The 23,769-nt window shown below is 53.7% G+C and overlaps 1 protein-coding gene across 3 annotated transcripts in view; it reads left to right on the top strand.

Annotated features, from left to right (window-relative positions):
• The first annotated feature begins 300 nt into the window (after nt 1-300).
• CMKLR1 (chemerin chemokine-like receptor 1) overlaps nt 301-23,769 on the top strand; it is a 43,515-nt gene continuing 20,046 nt past the window's right edge. For 2 of the 3 annotated variants that reach the window (XR_001138039.1, XM_012657614.1), the window contains exon 1: nt 10,969-11,079. The gene's annotated coding sequence lies outside the window, so the exon portion shown is untranslated. Of the gene's footprint in view, nt 347-10,968; nt 11,080-23,769 lie in introns of those variants that run through there. The other variant, XM_012657615.1, reaches the window with a different exon arrangement.

Below are 23,769 nucleotides of genomic sequence, written 5' to 3'. Positions count from 1 at the left end.
CCGCCCTCGGTCAGCCCAGTTTCCTGCCCCTCCCTCCTCTCGCCTCCTTCCAGCTGTTTCTCTCGCTGACTTCTGTCCCCGTTTCACTCAGGGCAGCAGCCCCGGCAGTGAGCAGGGAGCTCAGGGCAGAGCGGGGCTCCCCAGCAAGCCTGCTGCAGGACAAGGGCGTTCCAGGGGGCTGTGTGTGCGCACCCTGGGGACTTCCGAGCAGATCTTGAATGAATGAATGAATGAACGAACGAACTGCTTTCTGGGAGAACAGCCACAGCCAGAGGAACTGTGCGACTGGGAGAAAGAAGCTGGGGAAGCCACCAGGAACCAACGGGAAGACCGTCTGGGCGAGAAGGTATCACATTTGCCTTTGGTGTCTTCTAGAGGGGCCGGGGATGGGGAATACTAGCAGAGAGAAAAGTTTGATTCTTTTTATAATTTAATATTTGTCCAAAGGTAAAGAGTTTTCTTGCTATTTTCAGATTTCAAAAGTAATGCATGTGAATTGTAAAAAGTAGCGAGCACACACGTGTGGGTATGTACGTGAGGATGCCCGCATCTGATCTGGTAACCTGCTTTGTTCTTAACCCAGACTGTGGACTTCCTTCCAAATCATCTGTGTTTCTCCGATACACATTCTAAGTGTGGAAAGGATGTTTTGGAATGTATTTAACCCTTTCCCGTTGCATTTTTTTCCGCTTTTTTCATCATTATAAACCAGTGCTGCAATGAACACTTGATCTAGTATGTCACCTGTGTGTGTTTGTCCTACGGATACCTTTTAGAGACGAAATTGCTGGGTCAGAGGTTTGCCTATTTTTAAGGCTTTTGAGCCTCCCGGCCACACTGTTCCCTGCAAGGTCGTGCCAACTTGCCCTACGGTGTTGTATCGGGGTGTGATAGTTGCACAGCCTCACCCACACTGTTGTGACCCATCCCTCAAACATTCCCTGACGAGAAGTTGAGAAGAATAGCCAGATGCTTCAATCTGCATCTCTTTATTAATGCTGATTCTCTTTTATAAACGTATTGTTCACTTTTCTTGTGTGACTGTTCTGTTCAAGTGCATTGCCATGTGTTTTTCCTGTTGGCGTGCTCATTTTTTTCTTAGTGATGTATAAGAGTTCTTTGTATATGAAGGACACAAATGCTTTGCCAGTGCGCTCTGTTGAAATTATTCCACCACTCCCTTTTGTTTTCAGACTAGCACGTTTTGAATGGGTTAGCCACAAAAACCAGCTGTTGGCAAAAGTACAAATAATACATCGTGATGATCGAGTGACTGCTACTCGATATAAGACTTGTGTGGTTCAGAGGAGCCAGGTCACTGGTCTGAGGTCACACAGTAATTCCATTAAAAAAAGCCCCCAACTTCCCTTTCTGTATCCTCTACCTCTTTTTAAAGACCAGTCTCCTCTGTGGTTCTTGCTGTCTCTCCTGCCCGCTCCAAACCGGCTCGAAGGAAGGATTGCTCCAAATGCCTTGGTTGCCAAGGCGAATGGGACTGGCTAATTCAGGCCTCTGGTGCAGGATGGGGGTGGCTTGGCATTTTCTTAAGAAAGAAAGTTTAACCTAAACCAGCAGCACTCAAATGGTGAGGGGCCAGGCACTTGGGAGGTCCATGGGACTAATTACTTCCTGGTGCACAGAAGTCTTCTCTGGACTCCTCTAAAACTTTGGGGAATAGATGAACTTGGCTTTGGGCAAGAACTTGAGAACCACCGATCTGGAGGACTTGAACGTCTTTGCTTTTTGCGCTTTGTTCACTCCTGTCTCTGGCTTGACATCTTCTGAGAAGTCCCCCACCCCTGTTGGGTCAAGACCTGTCCCCTAGGCTCCCCTAGGGACTGTACTTCAGTCCCCTGCAGAAGAACTAGCATCTATTAGGTTCACTGAATAGTGTCCATTGAATAAATAAAATACCCAGGCCTCAGTTTCACCATCTGTAAAATGGGGTGGGGAGAGTGTCACTAATTTCCATCTCTTGGATGTTTACTTAATAACTCCTCTCAGTTTGCAAACCACTTTATCAAGATGGTTTTCTTGGATTCTCGCTATGGCTATGTGATAAAGGTACTATTAAGATGCCCCTTTTGCAGATTAGGGAACTCAGGCCTGGAGGGGGACCTGGTGCTAGACCTCTACGAGAGGCGGTAGAACACTGTGGCTCTGGGGGTGGGTTTGGACTGGCCTGCCACCTGCCAACTGAGTGACACGGAATAAGTTATTCCTTATCTTTGTGCCTCAGTTTCCTCATCTATAAAATGGGAATAGGAACAGTAACTGCCTTATAAGATTATTGTAAAGAGTAACTGGGATTATACACGTAGAGCGCTAAGGAGAGTTTGTCTTATAGTAAGGGCTGTATAAACATTAGCTATTATTCTCATGGTCATTTCTATCTGATCATGCTGTCTACCCCTGTGACACTCGTCTGAGCCGTAGAAATTATTATTGATTTCTTTGGTGGATTATTAATGCTCAGATTCCCGTCAGTGTATTAGAAAACCGAAAGCCTGTTTCATTCTCTTTGAGCTTCTCAGCTCTGGTGCGGCCATTGCTGCCAGTGGCGAGGTGACCAGATAGACTCAGGGCCTCTCAAAGTGCGGTCTCTGGGCTGCTTGCACCGCGACGATCACGCGTGCTTCTTTCAGTTTCAGTGTTTGGAGTCGGAGTCTCTGAGAGCGAGGCTGGGGTGTCTGCGTGTTGAACCAGCCCCCGTGTGATTCGAACGTACCCCAAAACTTGAGAACCACCGATCTGGAGGACTTGAACGTCTTTGCTTTTTGTGCTTTGTTCATAACGGGGTTATGGGCTCTTTGCTGCACACTGAGGTTTCTTTTTTCCTTTCTAAGCAAATATTCGTGTACTTCTGTGAATCCACATGTTCTGCGTCAGCAACTGGGGCCACGTTGCTTAGTGGAGAAGTGAAACTGCCTTATAGAACCACAGAAAGTCAGATCATGTTAGCAATGCCCCCCCCAGTGTGAGGGCTTTGGAATTATTTCAGCCGCAGAATCTTCCCCTCAAATGAAAGTCTGTGGGGAAGTGCAATTTGAAAACAGGGAAAAGTGGTGTTATTCTCGTTGAAAGAAAGGTGGGGGACTGCAGGCTGCAGCTGACTCCACCTCACTCTTGTCGCCAAATGGCCTCTAAGAATCCTTGCAGCTTTGTGGGGCAGGCTGGGAACCGCGAATCTGCTCCAAGGAGTGAAGAGACCAACATTCTAGACCTCTGATGGACTTGCTGTGTGACTTCAGGCAAGGTGTCCCAGTCTCTGGCCAAAATCACCTCATCTGTAAATAAGGACATTGCATTTTTGCCGGTTAGGGTAGTAGCTGCAGTAACAAGTAGCCCCAAATGTATAATGGCTCAAACAAGACAGACATTTACCGTAAGGCAGGTATTTCTGAATGGGAGTGGTCCTTTTCTCTGTAGTAATTCAGTGACTCATCTGGTGGCCCCTCGATCTCCTTGGACAGCCTCATTGTCCGCAGCCACCTGCAGGGAGGACAGGAAGCGTGGAGGTGGCACGTTTGTTTACCTGCCTGGCCCGGCAGTGGCCGGCGTCACTTCTGCTCTCACCTGAGCACTGTCCCACGGCCAGCCCAGTTGCCCAGGAGGCTGGGACGCTGCGTTCTTGGCGAGGCAGCTTTTGCCCACCTGCAGCTGTGTACTGTGAACGGGGAGAATGGATTTTTGTGGTTTCCTGTCTCTGTCACAACTATGATGACCTCTGGGGTCTCTTCCATTCTTTGATTCGAAGTCTAAATTTTCTTAAAATTAACATGGTGATGTTGGGCCCACAAATACTTTCCTATCCTCAGGGTAATTCTCATCAAATATACGGAGTAAACTCCCAGATTCCAGGCCCTAAACACGGATTTCTCTGGAACGTGGGTAACTGCCACTCTCTTTCCCTCCCGGAAGAGGGAAACAAGAATAACCATTTTATTTGGCATGCGCCAGTTAAGTCGAAGGTATTCATATCCATTACCTCATTAAATCCCCCCATAGCCCTGTGTGGAAAGGCTTCAGGACTATCAACCCATTTTATAGATGAGGAAAATGAGGCTCAGAGAGGTAAAGGGACTTGCCCAAAGTCACACAGCTTATAAGAGAAAGAACTAGGATTTGAACTCATTGCACATGGAAATGTTTGTGTGTGCGTGTGTGCTTGTGTGCATGCGTGCGTGTGTGTGTGTGTGTGTGTGTGTGTGTGTGTGTATGAGTGTGGTTAGGGTAGGGGTTTTCCTTGGGCTGGACTCCCCCCAGGATGGGCACAGAGGAAGAGGAAGCTCAGGAATCATTGTCTGACTCCCCAGAATGGGCCAAGTGGTTGGTTGCAAGGCAGCTGGTGGCTTTCCTGGGTGGGGAAGCCCAGTGTGACTAAACATGACAACCACTGGCCATGAAAAAGAGAAGGAATGGCACATGAGGGTGTCGGTGGTCCTGGATGACACTGAGGCCTCGACAGGGCCGGGCACATAGCGTGTGCTTGGGACTCATTTCCTGTGTGAACAAAGCCCCCGAGGTGGGAGGCTGCAGCAACGTGAGAAAGTAAGAGGCATCAGGCCCAGTTCCTGTCCTTGAGGCCCTCACGATGAAAAAGAAAGGAATCCTGTCCTCCTGGAACTTCAGAGGGGCCATGGGGGAGATACATATGTGTCCATTTTCGAGATGAGGAAAGTTGAGGCCCTGATTGGTTGAGTGACATTCCCAAGGTCGCTTGCTGAGATTAGGACCTGGGGCTCCTGGTTTCCAGTCTGGGGCTCTTTCCATGCCCTCTTCTGAGGGGGAGGCTGCAGGCCAGGCCTGGGATGCAGTGAAGGGGCCCTGTTGTTGGCAGCCACTTTGTGCTGCTTCTGGACTTAGGACATTCTGGTTTCAGGCAGTATCAGGAAACCGGTGAGTTTATTTCTCTTTGGAACAAACCTCTGGATTTTTGCAGCGATGGGCACAAGTATGACTGAGAAAGAGTAGCATTTCCTGTGTTGCTGGATGGGACCGCGAGGCAGTACTTGTACACGGTGCTATCCAAGAAAGAAATGTTAATGTCTGGGTGGCGCCGGCTGGCAGCACACTGCAGTGATGCTAACAGATTCTAGAGCCAAGCGCTCTGGCGTTCAGATCCCGGCTCTGCACTTTGGCTTCCTGATACCCTCGGCTTGCTCATCCGTGCGGAGGGAAGGCCATGCTCGCCTACTCCGCAGGGTCGCGGCGAGACTAAACGAGTCGATACACACAAAGCGCTAAGTGCGGCACACAGCCACCTCGGTGAAGGCATTTCTGTTTTTATTCTCAGGAAGGTGAGCTTTGAAATTTGCCTTCGCACACCTGGGTTGGTGTGGGCATTTGGTGCCTTGTGACCTCGGGTTCCCAGGCTGGAAAGGGTCCTTTGGGCCAGTCTCTTGGTTTCGAGTCTGGCTCCGCGGAGAAGTCCTGGCTGCGGTGGGGGCGAGGGCGGGGACCGGGGGCGCCTCGGGCTGTGCTGCCTCCACGCAGACCTGCTCTGGCAGCGCTGGAAGTGCCAGCAGCTGACTCAGCAGGGAGGTCAGCTGCCATCCGGGCAGAATGTCGGAATCGGTTCTGCTTTTTTGGGGTGCGTGATCCCAGCCCCGGGCTCTTCCTGAGGGTAGCTCTTGTGCAAGGCGATGGGTGAGTGGGTGAGGATGTCGGTGCAAAAAACAACAGCTAGAACACTCAGTTTTTCCTCCAAGGCAATCAGGGGTCAGAGAAATGGAAGGCCAATGTGGAGAGGGCGTTGTGTAGCAGGGAGCGGACGGGCCCTGCAGCCAGGCAGATGTGGGCTCTACACCTGGGTTTGGCACCGACCACCGTTGAGAGCTTGGGAAACTTACTAACACATAACCACATAACCTCTTTGAGCCGCAGTTTCCTCTTGTCTCAGGGTTGTTGAGAGAGTGTCTGCCATGTTCTTTGGCCCATAGTAGGTGCTCAATGAATGAGCTGGCATAGCGATTAAGGGCAGGGGACATTCAAAACACACCCATCCCTTGCTATCTATCAGAATCTATGGATTCCTGAGTGGTAGATGAAGTAAGAGTTCAGGTAGCGAGTGTATAAGTTTCTTATTGCTGCCGTAACAATAACCACAAACGGAGTGGCTTAAAAACAACAAAAATTAATTATTTTATGGTTCCAGAGATCGAAAGTCCCAAATAGGTTCCACTGGGCTAAAATCAAGGAGTGCATTCCTTCTGGAGGCTCTAGGAGAAAATCTGTTTGCTTTCTTTTTCTGGCTTCTAGAGGCTTCCCACGTTCCCTGGTTTATGTTTCCCCGCCCCCATCTTCAAAGCCAGTGACAGCAGGTTGAGTCCTTGTCACGTTGCCCCCACAGGGTGTACTGAGTGAGAAGCAGGCCCCAGGCTTTGGCGCCATTCAGACTGGCTCCCAGTTCCTCTTCCACCAATTACAAACCTGCTGACTCTGAACAAGCGAGTGTTCCCATCTGTAAAATGGGAAGGCACTGTGTAGTTCATGGGGTGGTTGTTAGGAGGGAAGGACGTAGCCAGAGTAAGCGCCTGGCACCTGGTCAAAGGCTCGACATGAATGAGTGACCCCCCGCCCAACCCCGACAATTGAGGTTTCCAGCTCGGGCCTTTCTATGCCAGGCCCTGGCTATTTCTAGATATGAGAACCCTTCTGTTTCTGCCCCACGCTGGGGACACATGCCGGTGTGACTCATGGCTGCAAGGAGCAGGGCTCCTTCTCATTCCCTCCAAAAAGGGGGGGCTCATTTTTGAGGATGTGTGTGCCAACTGGGAGGGGGGCTGGTACCAGCTGCTCTGCCATCCTGGTGTTTGACCTGGAAGGTTCTTGGGACCTCAGGTGGCTTGAAGGGTGGGTTATCTCTGTCCCCTCAGCTGTAAGAGCCTATAGCTCCCTGTTCTGCTGTTCTACTAACAGTGTGGCTCAGTTTCCCCCGTTTCTGCCTCTTACTGCTTCTGGCCCTGCCACTGACTACTCTACTTTCTCAGTCACTGTCTAAATGCCCCAAGAGGGACCACCTTATTGATTCATTTAGTCCTGCCACGGTCCCCACTGGGTCCCCGTTGGGGTTCAGGTTTCTCTCTGAGGGTGGACGAATCTCCTCTCAATCTGGACCCTTCATTTCCAGCAGGCCCCAGAAAAATCTTGAATTGACATTGAATTGATTTGGCATTGACCTTGCCATGATCTGGTCTGGGGATGGAGGTCCATGTTCCTCACCATGTGCCACGGCAGACCTCTTGTATTGGGCATGCCTCTCCCTTCAGCTGAGCCCAAATGTTTCAATTATTTATCCGGATATCAAACCACTCCAAAATGTAGTGGCTCGAAATGACTTATTTGTTCATGATTCTGCAGTTGGACGGGGTTCTGCAGGGATGGCTCATCTGGTGTTGGCTGTACGACTCGTGGGAGGCTTTCAGCCAGGAGCCTGACTGGGGCTGGGACATGAAAGATGATGCCATGTCCTTCTGGGACTTGTGCTGTCTCTCTGCATGTGGCCCGTCTTTCCAGCGGGGCTGCCTGAGTTTCTCTGCCTGGAGGCTCAGGGCTCTGGGACAATGAAAGCAGAAGCTGCCAGGCCTCTAGAGATCTAGGCCTGGAACTAGCACAGTGTCAATTGTGCCACCTTCTGCTGGTCACAGAAAGCCACCGGGCCAGCCCAGAGTCAAGGGGAGGAGAAAGAGAGTCCTCCTTTTGATGGCAAGAGTGACATGTGCGTATTGGGGGTGAGGCGGGATGTTAGAGTCTGTCTTTAAAGACAATCTACCAACCAGGCTTGATCTTAAAACCCAGAGGATGACAATGGGCATCTGAGATAATCAGTTGTCATCCCTGAGCTGGGTTACACTCCCATTTTTTAGCTTTCTGAAGCTCAGAAAGGGAGAGGGACTTGTCTGAAGGAGCCCAGGGAGGTAGCGGGAGGGCGGGTGCGGAGCCTCTGGGCCTCATCCACTCCACGCACAAGCACTTAGTGAGCACCGACCCCGTGCTGGGAGCACGGGACACAGGGAGGGACAAGCTCTGCCTCACGTGGGAGGACAGGTGAATGAACAGTGGAGGCCCATCTAGCCGGGAGGGTGCCTTTGACGTCGGGGTGCTTACGGGCCACAGTCCCCCGTGACAATTGCATTCGTTGTCTATTCAGGACAGTAAGTGAACCCCGGGCCATTTGGACTGAGGGCTTGTTGTCAAACACGCTCACGTTAACGCCTGCCTGCTACACCAGCACCGAGTTCTGCAGGAGCTCAGCGGAGGTGGCTCTCACCGGCAAGCCAGGAAATACTGCTTCGAGAAGGAAGCATGGCTTTGCACTGAGTTCAAAGGACCAGTTGGCCTTGAGCTGCCTGGGGGAGAAGTTGGCCCGAAGTGCGAGAGATTTCAGGCGGGGGGAGCGGCATGAGCGGAGACGTGGAGACGTGTGATGCGTGCAGGATGTCTGGGGTGGCGGGTGGGAAGCGGGTGCCAGCAGGAGGGAGTCTGGATGCGCTTCGGGGCCTTGAAGGCCCCACCCAGTTTCCGGGTGGTCTGATCCATTTCATTGCACCGGAACAGCATCCTGCGGCCTCCGAGCCTTGCATTTTTCAAACTCAGTTGATGAAACTTGAACATTCGGACAACAGAAGAGTCCAAACCATCTGAAGCTAATTGAGTTTGAAATTCCGACTCAGCCGTGGGCATGTCGGTTGCAACTTTATCTCCTGGACTGTCTGGCTCATAAACCAGCTTAGAGAAGAGAATCTTTCCCTCCACTGGTGGCTTTCTTGATTGAATATTGGGTCCCCTCCTGCCACTCCCAGGACTTGCTGGCGGATATAGACACAGAGGCTGGGAGGAAACATGGTGTTTCCTTTAGGGCTGAAGAGAGTTGATTTAGGATGGCACCTTTGGTCTGCCCAGGGTGATTTGGGGATGTCTTTCCTGGAAGGAGGCAGATTCCACGGCTGCTCGCTGGAGCCAGACTGAGCCGGGCTGGGCATTAAATGGCCCACGGGCCTCCCCGCCGTTGGGGGCTGGGCAGACTGACGTCAGGAGCAGGTCTTCAGGGAGTGCGGGCAATTTTCAGTCTATTTTATTACAGACTCAACTCACAGGGGGTCTCTTCAACTGTCAGGGATCTGGGTCAGGAAGAAAAAGGGCTTCCCCTGAGTAAGAATGGAATGGCCACCCGCTCTGCTGCCTTGCAGACCTCTTTTGAAACCCACAGCTGCCTCTTGCTGGCTGTGTGTCCTTGGAAAAGTTGCTTGACTGCTCTGAGCCTCGGTTTCCTCAACCGTAAGGGGAGGATCACAAAAGGGCTCTCCTCACTGGGCTGTGTTGAGGGGCTTAAACATGATCACGTGTGGCCTAGAGTTGGGGCTCACAAACAAACTGTGGCCCGAGCGTGGGGGAGCTGGCCCAGTGGTGAGGGGACAGAGGGGACCAGAATGCCTGAGCCATGAAAGGCTGAGAAATGCCGGTCGTGGGGCAATGCTAGGGCCATAGTTTCATCTCAAGCTTTTCCTTTCTGTTTCCTGCCTCGGCCAAACCACTCGGCAGGGGCGGGGGGATGCGGGGCCTGTCTGGCCTAATCGGGCCTTTCTTTGTTCTCCTCTCCTCTGCCATGAAAAGCCCCCATGCGAGCAGGCTGGCCCCAATCCACACTCAGCCTCATCCCAGCTCTGGCAGTTCCTCCTTCCAAGAGTCTTTTGTATCGTCTCCATGGCCTGAAGGGACAGGTAGCTGTCACTAGCTGAGTCCAGGCTGGGCTCCTGCCCAATCCCACTGCCTGCCTCCAAGAGTGCCCTCTGGGGCGGTCACACCTCTCAGACCCATCACGGCGGACTGTTTATAAACCAGACACTCACCTGCTGGCTTCCTGGACACTCATCAGGCACGTGGGACGCAGGGCCAACAGTCCCATTTTACAGCTGGGGAAATCGAGGCCCACAGAGAGGACGCGTGCTCACTTCCTCCTTCATTCTCCAAATCATGATGTCTTCATTCGCCAACATCCTTCTCTGTCTTTGAAATGCACCCACCCACCTGTGACTGTAGCTCTTTGGAGTTGCTCTATGCAGAGTTTGGAGTTAGACCTGGGTTCGAGTCCTTGATTACTGAGCTGGGTGATCTTGGATCAGTTTCTCTCTCTCTCTCTCTGCCTCAGTTTCCTTATTTATAAATTAGGTGGCCGGGTGCGGTGGCTGACACCTGTAATCCTAGTGCTCTGGGAGGCTGAGGCAGGAGGATCGCTTAAGCCCAGGAGTCTGAGGTTGCAGAGAGCCAGGCTGATGCCACGGCACTCTACCCAGGGTGACAGAGCGAGACTCTGTCTCTAGATCAATCAATAAATAAACTTGAGGTGATGATAGAATCTTCCATGAGTTGCGTGGCCACAGACCCTCCCTACAGCAACCACAGCACTACAGCACGGTGGCCTTTATGACAGGGCTGTCACTTTGTCCTCCACGGATGACTCCCCAGTCTCTTGCCCCATTCCCTCGGAAGCCTGTTCAGCCAGATACCCAGTTGGAAACCAAAGCAATGAACTCAGGCACACTGAGCTGTCTGTAACTGACGACAGCGTGCGGGAGGGGGCGTTTGCCGGCAGGATGCCTTGAGCCAGCGCAGCGCCCGCGGAGTGGATGCTCAGGTACTGCGGACACAGGTGAGGGGACCCTTTGGCCAGGGATCTTCCCGGTGGCAAGCAAGCTGCAGCTTCCTCTCCTTCAAGGACCCGAGGACAGGAAATTACTGAGTTAATTTCACAGGAGAAGTTTATGGTTCCCACTTCCTCACACCTCCACTGGGGCCTCTCCGTCCCTCCCTTTTCTTGTAGACAGAATGACCGGAATTGGGTTGACTTTTTTTTTTTTTTTTTCCAAAATATGACAAAGCCGCATATTAGCAGAGCTCAGAGGATTAGGGCAGGCCTGGGAGGTCATGGAAGCCGGTGTTGCAATCTTGGCATAACCGTGTCTACACTGCCCGCCCACCAGCCTTTCAGACAGAGCCCGGGAGGAGAAGTGGTTACCCCAGCTGTGTCCTGTGCCCTGGATGAGGAGCCTGGGGTCCCTGTCACTCTCTGCTGAACTGGTAAAACTGTCCTCCAACCCAGAGGCGTCGCTTCCTGCCTTGCGCGGGAGTTGGGAGCAGGCACTGGGAGAGGGTGGGCGGTGGCGGCTGGGGCAGTGTGGGAGAAGCGCATCTCATCGGGGTGCGCTCGGAGAGGCAGGGTGGTGAGGGGGTTGGAGCTTCTGGAATCCGAATGCTCGGCTGCAAATTGCTTGACTTCCTTGCTACGTGGTCTTGGTTTCCTCATCTGCAAAATGGGGTTAAGAACGATACTGCCTCACAGGTTGTGGGGTGAGGCAGTGGGAGATGGATGTATGGACGGGTACGTTTTCTTTTCTTTTCTTTTTTCTTTTCTTTTCTTTCTTTCCTTTCCCTTTCTTTCTTTCTTTCTTTCCTTCTTTCCTTCTTTTCTCTCTCTCCCTCCTTCCATCCCTCCCTCCCCCGCTTCTTTCTTCTTTCTTTGCCACAGGTGTTTAGAGGGGAGAAGCTAGGGCCTGGGGGGCTGGATTTGGGCTCACAACAGCAGGAGTGCTGCCGCCATGCGCCTGCTAGGGGGCCACACAGGGAAGCCCTTAGTGAGTGCCCGGAGCAAGCTACTTTGTTACTAGGCGGGAGCTACTTTGTTGCTAGCTAACCCCATCCCTAGCCATGGCGCGGACTTAGTAAGAAGCTCCCGGCTTGCGTGCTGTGGGACTTTGGGAAATTTGCTTCGCCTTTTGAGACGTGTGTTCCTGAGTGGGCTGCCCCTCAGGCGGTGGGGAGGGGCCGGGGTGAAATGAGAGGAGCTGTGGTCCCAGGCAGGCCCCCGGGACACGTTTCTGGAAACACCTGGAAGGCCTCCCTTGGCATCGTCTGGCTCCCCCAGGAGTGGTGGCCAGTGCCCTGAGCCAGCTGTGGTCTCCCAGCTGTGATTGAGTGGAGCATCTCTGGGCAAAACCAAGCACCTACCTGTTCCTGATGGGAGGGTCAGGTGCCAGCGGGGTTCTGGGCGGTTTCTTCCCTGTGGCCGGTGGTGGCCAGACCCGAAGCTGTGGAAGGAAGCAGGTCTCAGCTGTCCAGGAAATGTGCTCAGCTGCCCACCACCCTGCACCCAGTGTGTTGTGAGCGCTCAACAGCACTTGTGAGGGGAGGAACAGCAGCAGAGGGGCGCAGACCTTGGGGGCAGGATGTCTTTCCCTTGGGAAAACCAAACCCTCACTAAGATTATTTTGAGATCGTGTGTTTTTTTTAAAGACTCATAACATTATTTTTAGGGCATATACTTTTTTTTCTTTAAAAAATGCTTGAGAATTTTGCATTCCATGCTATAATAGACCTGTGCATTTAAAGATGGAGACTGAGGCCCTTGGAAGTCTTGGTCAGCTCTGGGGAGAGGTGCGCAGTCTGTGCTCTGGCCTCCCATCTGGGCGGCTCATTCGGGAAAACTTGGGGTAGAGCATTCATGGATCGTCAGGTCTGTGGGGGGTGCTCACAAATGATGGGGTCCTCTTCTCATCTCTCCATTGCGTTTTGGAGGCGATAGGGACACAGAGAGGTAAGGGACTTGCCCGAGGTCACACAGCTGGTAAATGCAGAGCCAGGGTTTGAACCCAGGTGGTTTTAACCACACCACTTGAACAGATGCCGCTTCAGTGAGCCCTGTTCCCGTCCGTCCTCCTACATTTGTGGCTGAGCAGCTGGGACATGTTTCCTGGACAACTGAGATGTACTTCCTTTCACAGCCTTGATTCTGATCACAGCCAGCTCCCAGAGGGAAGAAACCAGCGAGAACCCAGCCAGCACCTGGGCCCTTGAGGGCTCTTCTACCGGGGACAGCTCAGTGCTTGGCTTTGCCCAGAGAGGTAAACTTTGGAGTCCCCAAGCCAAAGCCCTAGATCTCTGGCCTGGGCTGGGTCTCTGCCAGGCTGGTGACCTACCAAGCCTGGACGGTGACCCACTGGTCTCTCTGGGACTAGAAGTAGCCCCGTGTGCCTCTCGTCTGAGGCCCTTGGCTGTGGGGCCAGCCTCTTCCTCCAGGTGGCTTAGCCACTGCCAATCTCTCCTCTGGGCTCCCGATCCACGGTCTGTGAGCCAGGAGTTGGCAGGGAGCCTAGAACCCATTTCCAGAAAAGGAGACTGAGTCCCTAGATATGATGTCCGAGAGAGAGGCCTGGTGTCCGCTCCCAGTTGTCCAGCCAAGTGGGTCCATGAGCTCGGGCAGGGACTGTACCCCAGGTCCTCCACGTTGGGCCAAATGGCGCCTTCCAGCTCCGAGTCACCTGAAAGAATCAAAGGCTCGTGGCTCAGAGAGGGGTAGAAACCGGTGCAGGCCACTGAAAATCGGAAGCAGAGTTGGAACTGGAACCTGGTTCCTCTGTCTCCCCGGCACCTTGTTCGTTCCTCAGTTTCCCTCAGGGAAGCATTCAAGGACTGGGGTTTGGATGGGGAAGACAGAGCTCCTCTTTGGGTCTCAGTGTCCCCTGATGTCTAACAGGAGAGCCGACAACCCCAGCCACGGGACCCCTTCTGTGGCTGAGTTTTTACCGCTCTGCAGAGCAACAAAAAAAGAAAAAGTACAGTCCATAGAGTGACCTTTTCATAACGTGAAGTATTTTCAGTTGGGAAAGTTGAGTCTGGGTCCCACCTACTTTTGTCGCTATTCACGTGTTGTTTCTTTTCTGAAGCAGCGGGGACGGTAAAGGACAGGTTTCACTTTGCAATGTCCTTACTTGGCAAACGTAGAAGGGCGGCAACTCTGTGACAAGTCTCAAAACTTTTTGGGAAATGTAATTGGTTCATGAAATCCCCGAACGTGATGTTGACAGAGTTAAAAAGGTCTCTTGGGCTCCTTTGAGTTCGGGGAGGGCCTGGGTGGGCACCGATGGGCTGAGAGGGGGGATCTGGGAGAGGCAGGCATGGAGGCGAAGGGACCCGCTGCAAGAGCCGGGGGGAGCTCCGCAGGGACAAGGCGCCTGCACGTAGTAGGTGCCCATCTGGGGCACTCGGACTGAAACGATTTCCTTGTGCATGCCGGACTCACGATCCAGGAGAGAGCCTTGGCGGGAAGGAGGCTGTGTGGGGAGGAGCTGGGAGAGGGGTCTCAGGGTCTCTGTGGAGGAGGGTCACACAGAGGAGAAGAGAGTCACGGAACATTCTAAGAGGCCCTGGAGTGGGTTCTGATCTGGATACCTGCCTTAGGTGGGGGTTCCCCAGAAGCAGAGCCTGAGACAGTGATTCGGTGCACACAGTGTGCCCTCGGGCAGGGGCAGGCTTAGGGTGAGACGAGGGAGGCAGGGCATGCAAGGGCAGGGCGGATCCCACCTTTATTTAAAATGTTGACGTTTAACTCATCATGCATTGCTTTTGCATTAATTTTGATTTTTTAAAAAACATTCCATTCCATTATTATTTGTCTGGGTGAGTGAGATTTTTGTCACCTTGCCCCTAAATTTGCACACAAGGCAAGTGCCCCCATGGCCTGGTCCCAGCTCTGTTCTCAGGAGAAGGGGAGGGAGGGAGGGAGCTGAGTGAGGATGTGGCCTCAGCCAGGTCCCACAGGGAGACCTGGAATGCGAATTGTGCCGGTGTCGGTCAGGGAGAGGCAGGAGAAGAGGGCAGCTGTGACCTGTTAGCCTCTGGCATTCTCTGCCGCTGGAGGACGGGTGCCCCTGCCAGTAAAGGGGACCTGGACCCGGCACCAGTAACACCCACGATAGTACCCTTGGCTGTTCTTTGAGAGATGGCGGTGCAAATTTAAATGATTTACAAGTGCTTTTGGCTGCTGGACTGTGTTTCTTTGATTATGATTGCACTGGAGCTTCCGAAGTCCAGCTGCTATCCCCCTCCCAGAATAAATGAAGGTGTAGGAAGGGGGCGGAGCCAATGTGGATGTGGGCGTGGTCTGAGGGCCTCAGTTTCTCCCAGGCTGCTGGCTCCTGTCCCAGCGGGTCGGAGCTGGGGAGAGGAAGGGCAAAGTGGAGAAGATGTCTGTGATTCTGGCCAAGGAAGGAGAAGCACAGGGAGGAGGCAGAAGAAGGGAGAGGGCTTTGCCACCCAGGTAACCAGGCATGTACGAGGGTCCTGGGAGACGGGCTAGGAGTTTGGGCTCTTTCTAAACAGGAAGGAGAAAGTAGTGGAGGCCTGAGACCTGGGATGGTAATTCTGAGTCCCCGATCCCTGGAGTGGGCTGGGCCTCCTGCTGGAGGTGGGGGGAAAGCAGCCCTTCCCTGTTGGATACCTCCCTGGGCTTGGGGCGGGGGCTCAGGGCTCCTTCTCCTGCCCGTGCCTTCCCTTTGGGATTTTAGGGAGAGACCAGGGCCCATATTTTCTTGCTAAAACTCCACCTCTGCTCCACCTGGGGCCTGAGTTTCTGCTATTAAAGCTGTGAATCCCAAATCCATTCATGACATTCTTCTGTAGCTGTAGTCCGTGAACGTGCAATGCATTTGTGCCTCTGCTGTGGCCTCAGCCTGGAACGCAAGCCTGGCCGACTCTCACTTGTCCTTCCAGTTTCGCTTCCTCCAGGCAGCCTTCCCTGACTTGGCAGCTGGAGTCCATACGATGCCCACGCGTTCCTTGGCCCCTGGGCTTACGTGGTCATGGTTTTGCTCACTATCTGTGGCTCCTAGCTGGCTTTGGGTTTCCTGGGAGTGGGAACTGTGGTTTTGTATTCCCAGCTCCTAGCCTGGTGCCTGGCAGATAGTATGTGCTCAGTAAGGTTTCTCGAATGTATGAATGAGATATACATAGTCTGTCATCAGGCATTTGTACCTTGGTGTGAAAGAAACTCCGAGAGGAGTTTTTGTTTTGTTTTGTTTTGTTTTGTTTTTAATTAAAAAGGCTTGGGATAATCCCGGGCCCTTACAACCGAATCATGTTCATGTCCGGGGCAAAGTCATATAATGGTAAGATTCGTAATCATACTCAACAACAATAATATGATGATAATAGATAACTTACTAAGTTATCGAATAATATATCTAATATTGTGTTAGATTGTTGGTTATCTAATAATGTTAAGTTACCATGGGACAGACATTCTTGTTCTAGGTGTTTTATGTTCTTTCCCTTATCATATCCTAATAGCAACTTTATGAGGTATGTAATGGTACTGCTCCATTTTACCGGTGGGAAAACTGAGGCATAGAATTTAAGTAACAAAGAGGTCTCATGGATAGTAAGTGGCAGAACTGGCATTTGAACTCGGGTGGTCAGGCTTCAGAGCTTCCGCCCTTAACCATCACACGCTGAACATGGCTTTGGGTTCAAGTCCCAGCTCCTCCATTTTCTAGCTGCGTGATCTTGGGGAAGTTGCTTGACCTCTCTGAGCTTGTTTCCTCATCTGTGAGGTGGGGGTGGTCATCAGGGCTGTTGGGAGGCTGGGGCACAGTGAAGCATGGAGGGACCCAGAGGCCCGACGGCGATGGTTCTCACAGCTCAGGGAGGCGGCAGTTCCAAGGGTTTCTGCTTCAGGCTACAGACAGCAGGGCCTCGGAAACCTGCGTCAGCAGATTCGTCACGGACAATGGTCTTGGCAAAGGGCAAGGCGGCCGGGACGAGGGGGACAAAGACTCCTCTGTCAGCACTTGGGGCCTTTGGGGAGGCAGGTGGGGAAGACGTGAGTGCTACAAACGGAGACGAGGCCCCTGCCTGGGGGTGGGGTGGGCACCCTGTCGCTGGCCAGGCTTCACTCTTCATGAGCCATGGGTGGGGCTGGAAAATTCCTTTGGATTCTTTCCTGAGGGGCTGGGAAAGTTGGGATCGATTCATGGAGGGGAGGGGTTTCTCTGCACCCTGGGAGTGTGGTCACTGTTTAATTTTTTTTTTTTTTTGAGACAGAGTCTCACTGTGTTGCCCCGGCTAGAGTGCCGTGGCGTCATCCTAGCTCACAGCAACCTCAAACTCCTGGTCTCAAGCGATCCTCCTGCCTCAGCCTCCTGAGTAGCTGGGACTACAGGCATGCGCCACCATGCCCGGCTAATTTTTTCTATATATTTTTAGTTGTCTGATTAATTTCTTTCTATTTTTAGTAGAGACGGGGTCTTGCTCTTGCTCAGGCTGGTTTCGAACTCCTGAGCTCAAATAATCCGCCCGCCTCGGCCTTCCAGAGTGCTAGGATTACAGGCGTGAGCCACCGCGCCCGGCCGGTCACTGTTTAATTTTTAAACAGAATAAAAGCACAAAAAAACTTCAAGCCTTGGCAGCTGCTCAGGGCTGCTCGGGGCTGCTCCCTGGCACCTGGGGCCACCGAGCCACCTCTGAACATGGCTCTTTGTGGACACAGGCTCTGGCCTCTGTGGGATCAGGGACAAGCTGCAAATAGGCTGCTGGCTGGTCGCTGCCCTGTCCTCTGCAGAGACTCCCTCCTGCAGCCCGGCTGGCTTCTTCTCTGGGAACCCACATATTCCACATCTGCCCTTTGCGATTGAGGAGGGGTCTTCCGGCATAAATGTCCTCCCTCACACTGTAGATAGTGTCACACATCTGCAAAATTCTGTCCCAGTGGCCCTGGGAGCAGTTGTCATCTCCTTTTGATAAATGTGGAAACTGAGGACCAGGAGTGGGAACAGCTGGAACAGCTGGATATAAGAACCAAGGTTCCCTGACCTCTCACAAGACCTCCTACTACAGACATGGCCAGGTTCTGTGGGGACCACAGTCTAAGGGGCTTTGAAGGATATTCTTGATGGATCAAAACACGGCATAGCCCGTGCAAAGGGAGGGCTTAAAACCTGTTTTCTCATTATAAAAGATGAGGGAATATGCGGGAAATGATATGCATGCATGGTTAATAATAACATCGTAATACATACGCAATAATTTATTGTAACACTGTAACAGGAAGAGACTGGAAGCAGGTCAAGCGCATGTCTAGTTAATTAAATGCTGGCCAATTCAACAACGGAATACTACGCAGCCGTCAAAAAGGATGGGGTACTCTTTACATGCTAATATGAAATCATCTCCAAAATATATTATTAAGTAAGGAAGGCCAGTTGCAAAATAGTGGTTTAGTATACTCCCACTGATACCAAAGTGGAGAGAAATTAAAATATATACATTTGTATTTGTCCAAAGCCACTCTGGAGGGAGACATGAGAAACTAACACAAGAATGTGGGTGCAGTGGGAACTGGGTGGCTGGTGGCAGGGCAGGAACAAGCCTTTTCATTCTAACCTTTTTATAGTTTTAGATGGTTTGGACATCACCAGTTAGACGGAGTTGAGTTGCCTAACAAGAAATTTAAATTTAAAAAGCCAAATTAGAATTGTGAACGGTTGCCGGTGAGGCGAACAGCAGGTGTGATTATGTTGACAGCAAGTGTGTTATAAACTCTAAGGCCTGGGGTTGTCATAGCTGTTTTCTCCTCGGCCATCCCATGAACACGTCTGGGATTTTAAAATCCAGCTCTACCTGACTCCAGCTTTCCTTGATGTCATAAGGCACCATGGTGGCTTCCTGTGGCCATGGGTGGTTGAGCCGATGTCCCGCGGCGGAGCTGCCGTCTCATTCCAGGAGAACCCATGATCCCTGAGTGTGGTGCTGCAGTGTTCTGAGAGTTCTGGTGGGTTCTCCTTGCTGCTGATATCCATGCACGGAGAGAAGGCAATGCCTGAAACCCACGCTCCATCGAGAGCACAGCCTGAGATGGCTTTCGGCCCGTCCTGTCTCTGCCACAACCTTCCCGAACACTGCCTCCAGCCTGCCACGGAGCCGGCCGTCTGTTAACAATACTTACCTTTCCCATTGAAATCAGCCAGAGGCCCGGGGGAGCTCCCATGGGCCATTCTGACCAGCGCGTGCTCCCACGGGTTGCCAGGTGGCTCCAGCTCCCCAGCCCCAGCCCCAGCCCCTCCTATCTCTACTGCGTTGATGCCACGCCCACAGCTCTCTGGTCTTTGGGAATTTTGGAAATACCCAGGGCCACCCTTCCTGTGCTCATAAACGTGTGCAAATGCCGCCCCTCCCCCGGAAGGATGACCATTCACGGCCCCGCCCTGCCCACACTGGGGTGGCGCCCTTGGGTCTTCCTGATCCTGCTCAGGGGTCAGTGGAAGGTTCCTTCTAGCCTCTTCCTCTTCCTCTCCCCTCTGGGTCTCTGTCCCGCGGATGTTTGTCTTTGCTGTGCCTTGGTCTTCTTCCCCCTCCCTCGCAGCTTTGTCCCCTGTTGCTCTGCCTTCCTCCTCTTGTCCCTCTGTGTGTCTCCTCCCCTGTCCCCTCCTGCTCATCTCCTGCTGTCCGCACTGAGGAGGTGTCCTCTGCTCCCTCCTCTGGCCCCACCAAGCCCCTGTCCTGCTGAGGTCCGGAGTGCGGAGGGCTCTTCCCCCAAACTCCCGGAGCCCAGGGCAGGGCCGGCTTTGTGGGGGTGAGCAGCGCAGCCACACCGGGCTCAGAAGGCCCCTGCTTGGATTCATGCTCGGTGGTCGCCATCTTGAAGTCCTTAATGTAATCATTTTCTAATGAGGGTCTGCGTTTTCATTTTACAATGGTCCCGCGAGTGTGCAGCCGCTTCTGCTGAGGGTCGTGCACATCCTGGGGAGGACACGGCCCCTTCCTGGTGCAGCTGAAGGCTCTGGGGCCGAGGTGCAGGGTCCAGGTGCCAGTCCTGCTTCTGCTCCTCAGTCACCCAACAGTAAGGGAGTTGAGAGACTCAGCCCCATTTTACAGATGAGACAAACCAAGGCTCAGAGAGGCCATGCTACTTGCCCAAGGGCCCACAGCTTGTGAGCCTGGCTTGAAGGAAGCTGACTTTGAAATCTGCGCACTCTGTGGCCCTTCTCAGGCTGCAACCGTAGGGCCCTTGAAAGGGCACCTCTCAATCTGTAAACTAAGGCTCAGTTTTTTGGGTTTTTTTGGAGACAGAGTCTTGCTCTGTCACCTGGGCAACCGTGCAGTGGTGTCATCATAGCTCACTGCAACCTCGGACTCCTGGGCTCAAGCGATCCACCCTTAGCCTCTCTAGCAGATGGGACTACAGGTGGGCACCAACACACCCAGCTAATTTTTTCTATTTTTAAATGAGGTCTCGATCTTGCTCAGGCTGGTCTCGAACTCTTGAGCTCAAGTGATCCTCTTGCCTCGACCTCCTAGAGTGCTAGGATTACAGGCGTGAGCCACTGCGCCCAGCAAGGCTTAGTGTTTGTGAGTGGAAAACAGCCATAGTGAGAATAGCCATCTATGTGCAGAACCCACCTGTGTCTAAATCCCGCACACTGACGCAGGTGGCTGGCACATGGCTACCTTCCTAAGTAGCAGCAACTGCCTTTTGAGCCTCAGTTTCTTCATCTGCCAAATGGGCATCATGACGGTACTTGCCTCATGGGGCTCTTATCCAGATTGGGGCGCTTTGTGAGCGAAAGGGGCATGCTTGATAAGTACGTTAGGACAAGAGTCGTAAACAGGGATTGTCCTGGGAAACCCAGGCTGGAGGGTCACTCCACACATGTCCACATGTCCTGGGCCACCTGTCCTGGGCCACATATGTCCTTGTCAAGATCATCTGTTTCACAAAATATGTTAACAGATAAGCGAGTGTAATGACACCCAGGCCCACCCCCAGCTGGGGCAGGGAGGGCTGTGTTCAGGCATTTGCCGCGGAGAACGGTGTCACCCACTTACCGCAGCTGGCACTGTGGAAGCCATCGGTTCTGAGAAGTGGCATCTGGGCGAATGACTTGAAGGCCTCACAGTTCAGGCCTTTTCTCAGACATTCTAGAAAAGTGGCTTTTCCTAAAGTGCAGTTTCGGGCAGGGTCACCAGCTTGGACAGAGGGGTGTTCCCTGCCTCCCTTGAAACTTTCAGAAACTCGAGGCTGCATCCTTCTGCTCCCAGCACCGGGGAGCTTCGTAATCCCCCTGAGTAGGTTCTTTCTGAGCAAGAGGCAGGTGACTCGTGGAACCGGTGCTCCTTTTTGGAGTAGGAGGCGGGGGTTCGGTGCGTGGCCCACCCACTGTAGGAGCATGTAGGACATTTCTTATCACCTGCACTTCCCCCCTCTGTCCTGGCTCCGTTTTCTGTCCCCACCCATGTTTCCCTTCCTCCTTTCACTTTTAATTTATGTTCCCTCTGCAAGCGAGCCTCCCCCCGCCTTCTGTGCCAAGCCAGTATATTAGCAAACACACCCAGCGACAAACCTACAAACGCTATGCCCCCCGCCCCGGCCGGGGCAGAGCAGCTTTGCCGGCCCGGAGGGGGCCAGCCGTCAGGGGGTTAAGAATGATGTAGGGGAAGTGTTGGTCCAGGTCAAAGGGAGGAAGTGGCCATGGCCTGGGGAGGGAGGTGGCCGCCTTGTCCCGTGGGACCCCAGAGGGCTGGACCGTGGCAGGTTGCTCAAGGTCACTTTAGTTAAAAAAAAAGAAGAGCTTTCTAATGACTCAAGGAGTCTTTCTAGAAGTTCTGCTGTTATCTGACTCCAGAAGAAGCCCTGTTTAAACAATAGGGCCAAGGGTCCTGTTTGTCTGAGCCGGGCTCTCCGCAGGGGGGAGTGACCGAGGGCTCTGATTGGCCTGGGACACTCCTGCTTGAGCACTTTAAGCCCCGAGACATCCCTTAGTCTCCAGCGAACCGGGATGACCCTGTGCAGCCCACACATGTGATCCCAGGAAACCCTGACAGCGACACCCTTTGCAGCCGAGGAGTCCGTGATTCAGTGATGCGAGGTCACCCGCACGGGCCACGCTGGGGTGGGCACGTGGCACTGCTGCCGCTGAGCAAGGCCGAAGCTCCCAGTTCGCTCAGTGCTTCCCTCTTCTGCGACGCGAGGGTGGGAGCCGCTGCATCCCGAAGCCTGTCCAGCGACAACTTTTGGATTCTGGAATTTTCTCTGGTCTCCAACCAGCGTTTTGTTTTCTGTGGACGGGTAGGGTGGGGGAGGGTGGGGAGGTTTTCCCAGCAAGACCCGTCCCGGGGCATGGCCTGGGCTCTGCCTGGGGAGAGGTGACAGCCTGGTGACAGGGTCGAGGGGAGGGCAGCCGGTCCCTCCTCCCCAGAGCCTGGGAACAGGGTGGGGTCTCGTACTCCACAGCCCCGGCTGTGGTGGCGGTGCCAGCCGTTCCTCAGCTGCCTGGGCTGCGTCCAGGGAATGCCGGGGCCGGAACCTGCCTGACGGCCCCAGGGCCACCGTGCCCGGGGCTGCAGCCTGGGCGGGGTGTGTCTGGGGTCACTCCAGGCTCTGGGATCTTTCAGGGGTCCGCCTGGCTGCACGGGCCTCCTCAGCCCCCCGCCTGCCCTGGGAGCCCGGCCTGTGGGGACGGCACTGTCCAGAGGCAGGTGAGTCGGGGTCACCAAGGGCTCTATGAGGTGGGGCTGTGGGTGTGTGAGACGCTGCTCACCTGTGCTCTGTGCACGGTGGGGGTGACAGGTGCCGGATCACAGAGCCCTGCACCCAGCAGGTTGCCCTAGAATGTAGGGGACAGTCACCGCCATTAAAGACATGGACCCTGGATTCACAACAACCCAGAGTCAAATCCCACTTCCGCCCCTGCCTAGCTGCGGGATCTTGAGCCACTGCCCTTGCTTCTCTGTTGCCTCAGTTTCCACGTCAGAAAAATGGGAATGAAAACGTCTACCTTGGATCCTTTCTGAGTGAAGGAACTGAGTATGCAGTTGGCGCCTGATAAGTGGAAGGGTTAATACCACTGTCCCCAGCCTCTCAGTTTCTGTTCCTCTCACCCCAGGGCTGCACCCCAGGGCCCCGTGACAGGCAGCAGGTGAGGGTGTCTGGGTCCCCATGGAGAAGCCATGCTGAAGGGACGGAGGAGGAGGGTGAGGGAGAGGGAGGAGTGCCGTGGTGAAAGGCACCCGTCACCTGGCCCACGAGCAGCTGTGACAAGGACATAGAAATCGCTGCGTGACTGCAGCTACGGGCGTTTAGAGCATGGGCTTTGAAGTCCCACAGATCTGAGTTCGAGTCCCAGCTCCACCAGGCACTGGCTGGGGGTCCTGGTCCAGTTTCTTTCAGAGCCTCAGTTTCAACATCTGTGAAATGGGGATAATGATCACCTCTTCCTCGGGCAGGGGGCTGGTGGATTATCAGGGTGCCGGGAGGTAAGGAGGGCCGAGCTCCCAGCTGGATGCCGGGCACGTTTTGGCACGGTGGCTCTGCCTCCTCTTGCTGTCACCTCCCAGCTCTGCCTGGGTTTGTGTTGGGTGCGTGGTGAGGCTGGGAGGAGCAAGGGGCTCGTGTGAGAAGCACACCCCAAGCAGTGGGATCCGCAAGAGCAAAGGCCAGGGGCCTAGAACGCCAGCCGGGGCTCTCTGTGAGTCCCACAGCCCTGTCCTCGGGCAGTGACCCCAGGTTGCTGGCCTGCTCCCATCAGGCCAAGGGGGAGAGAGGCCAGAGCTCCCACCCCAGCCCTCCCTTCCTCCTGCTGCCACCTGCCTCCACCATGTCTCCCTCTCTGTGCCACCCTGGCACAGGCTGTGCCTGGGGGTTTTAAGTGTTACTATCTCGCACGCATACGTGCGCGCGTGCGCGCGCGCGCACACACACACACACACACACACACACACGCACACGCACACACACACGTTCCTATTAACCGCGCACTGGCTCTGCCGCAGTAGGATCAGCTTTGGCACCTGAGTCCTGGTCCTGCCATCATTCTGTTGTCTACCTGCAGCCAAGAAGCCCCCCTCTCCCTGCGTGTGCGCCCTGTTCTCCGTGCTCAGTGTTATTACTTTGCGGTTCATCGGGGGGGAGTTCGACGTAGAACTCCAAGGTGGAATTCAAGG

The sequence above is a fragment of the Propithecus coquereli genome, unplaced genomic scaffold (assembly GCF_000956105.1).
Source record: "Propithecus coquereli isolate 6110/MARCELLA unplaced genomic scaffold, Pcoq_1.0 Scaffold552, whole genome shotgun sequence".
Classification (NCBI taxonomy): Eukaryota; Metazoa; Chordata; class Mammalia; order Primates; family Indriidae; genus Propithecus; species Propithecus coquereli.
This window is presented reverse-complemented; position numbering and strand designations above follow the sequence as displayed.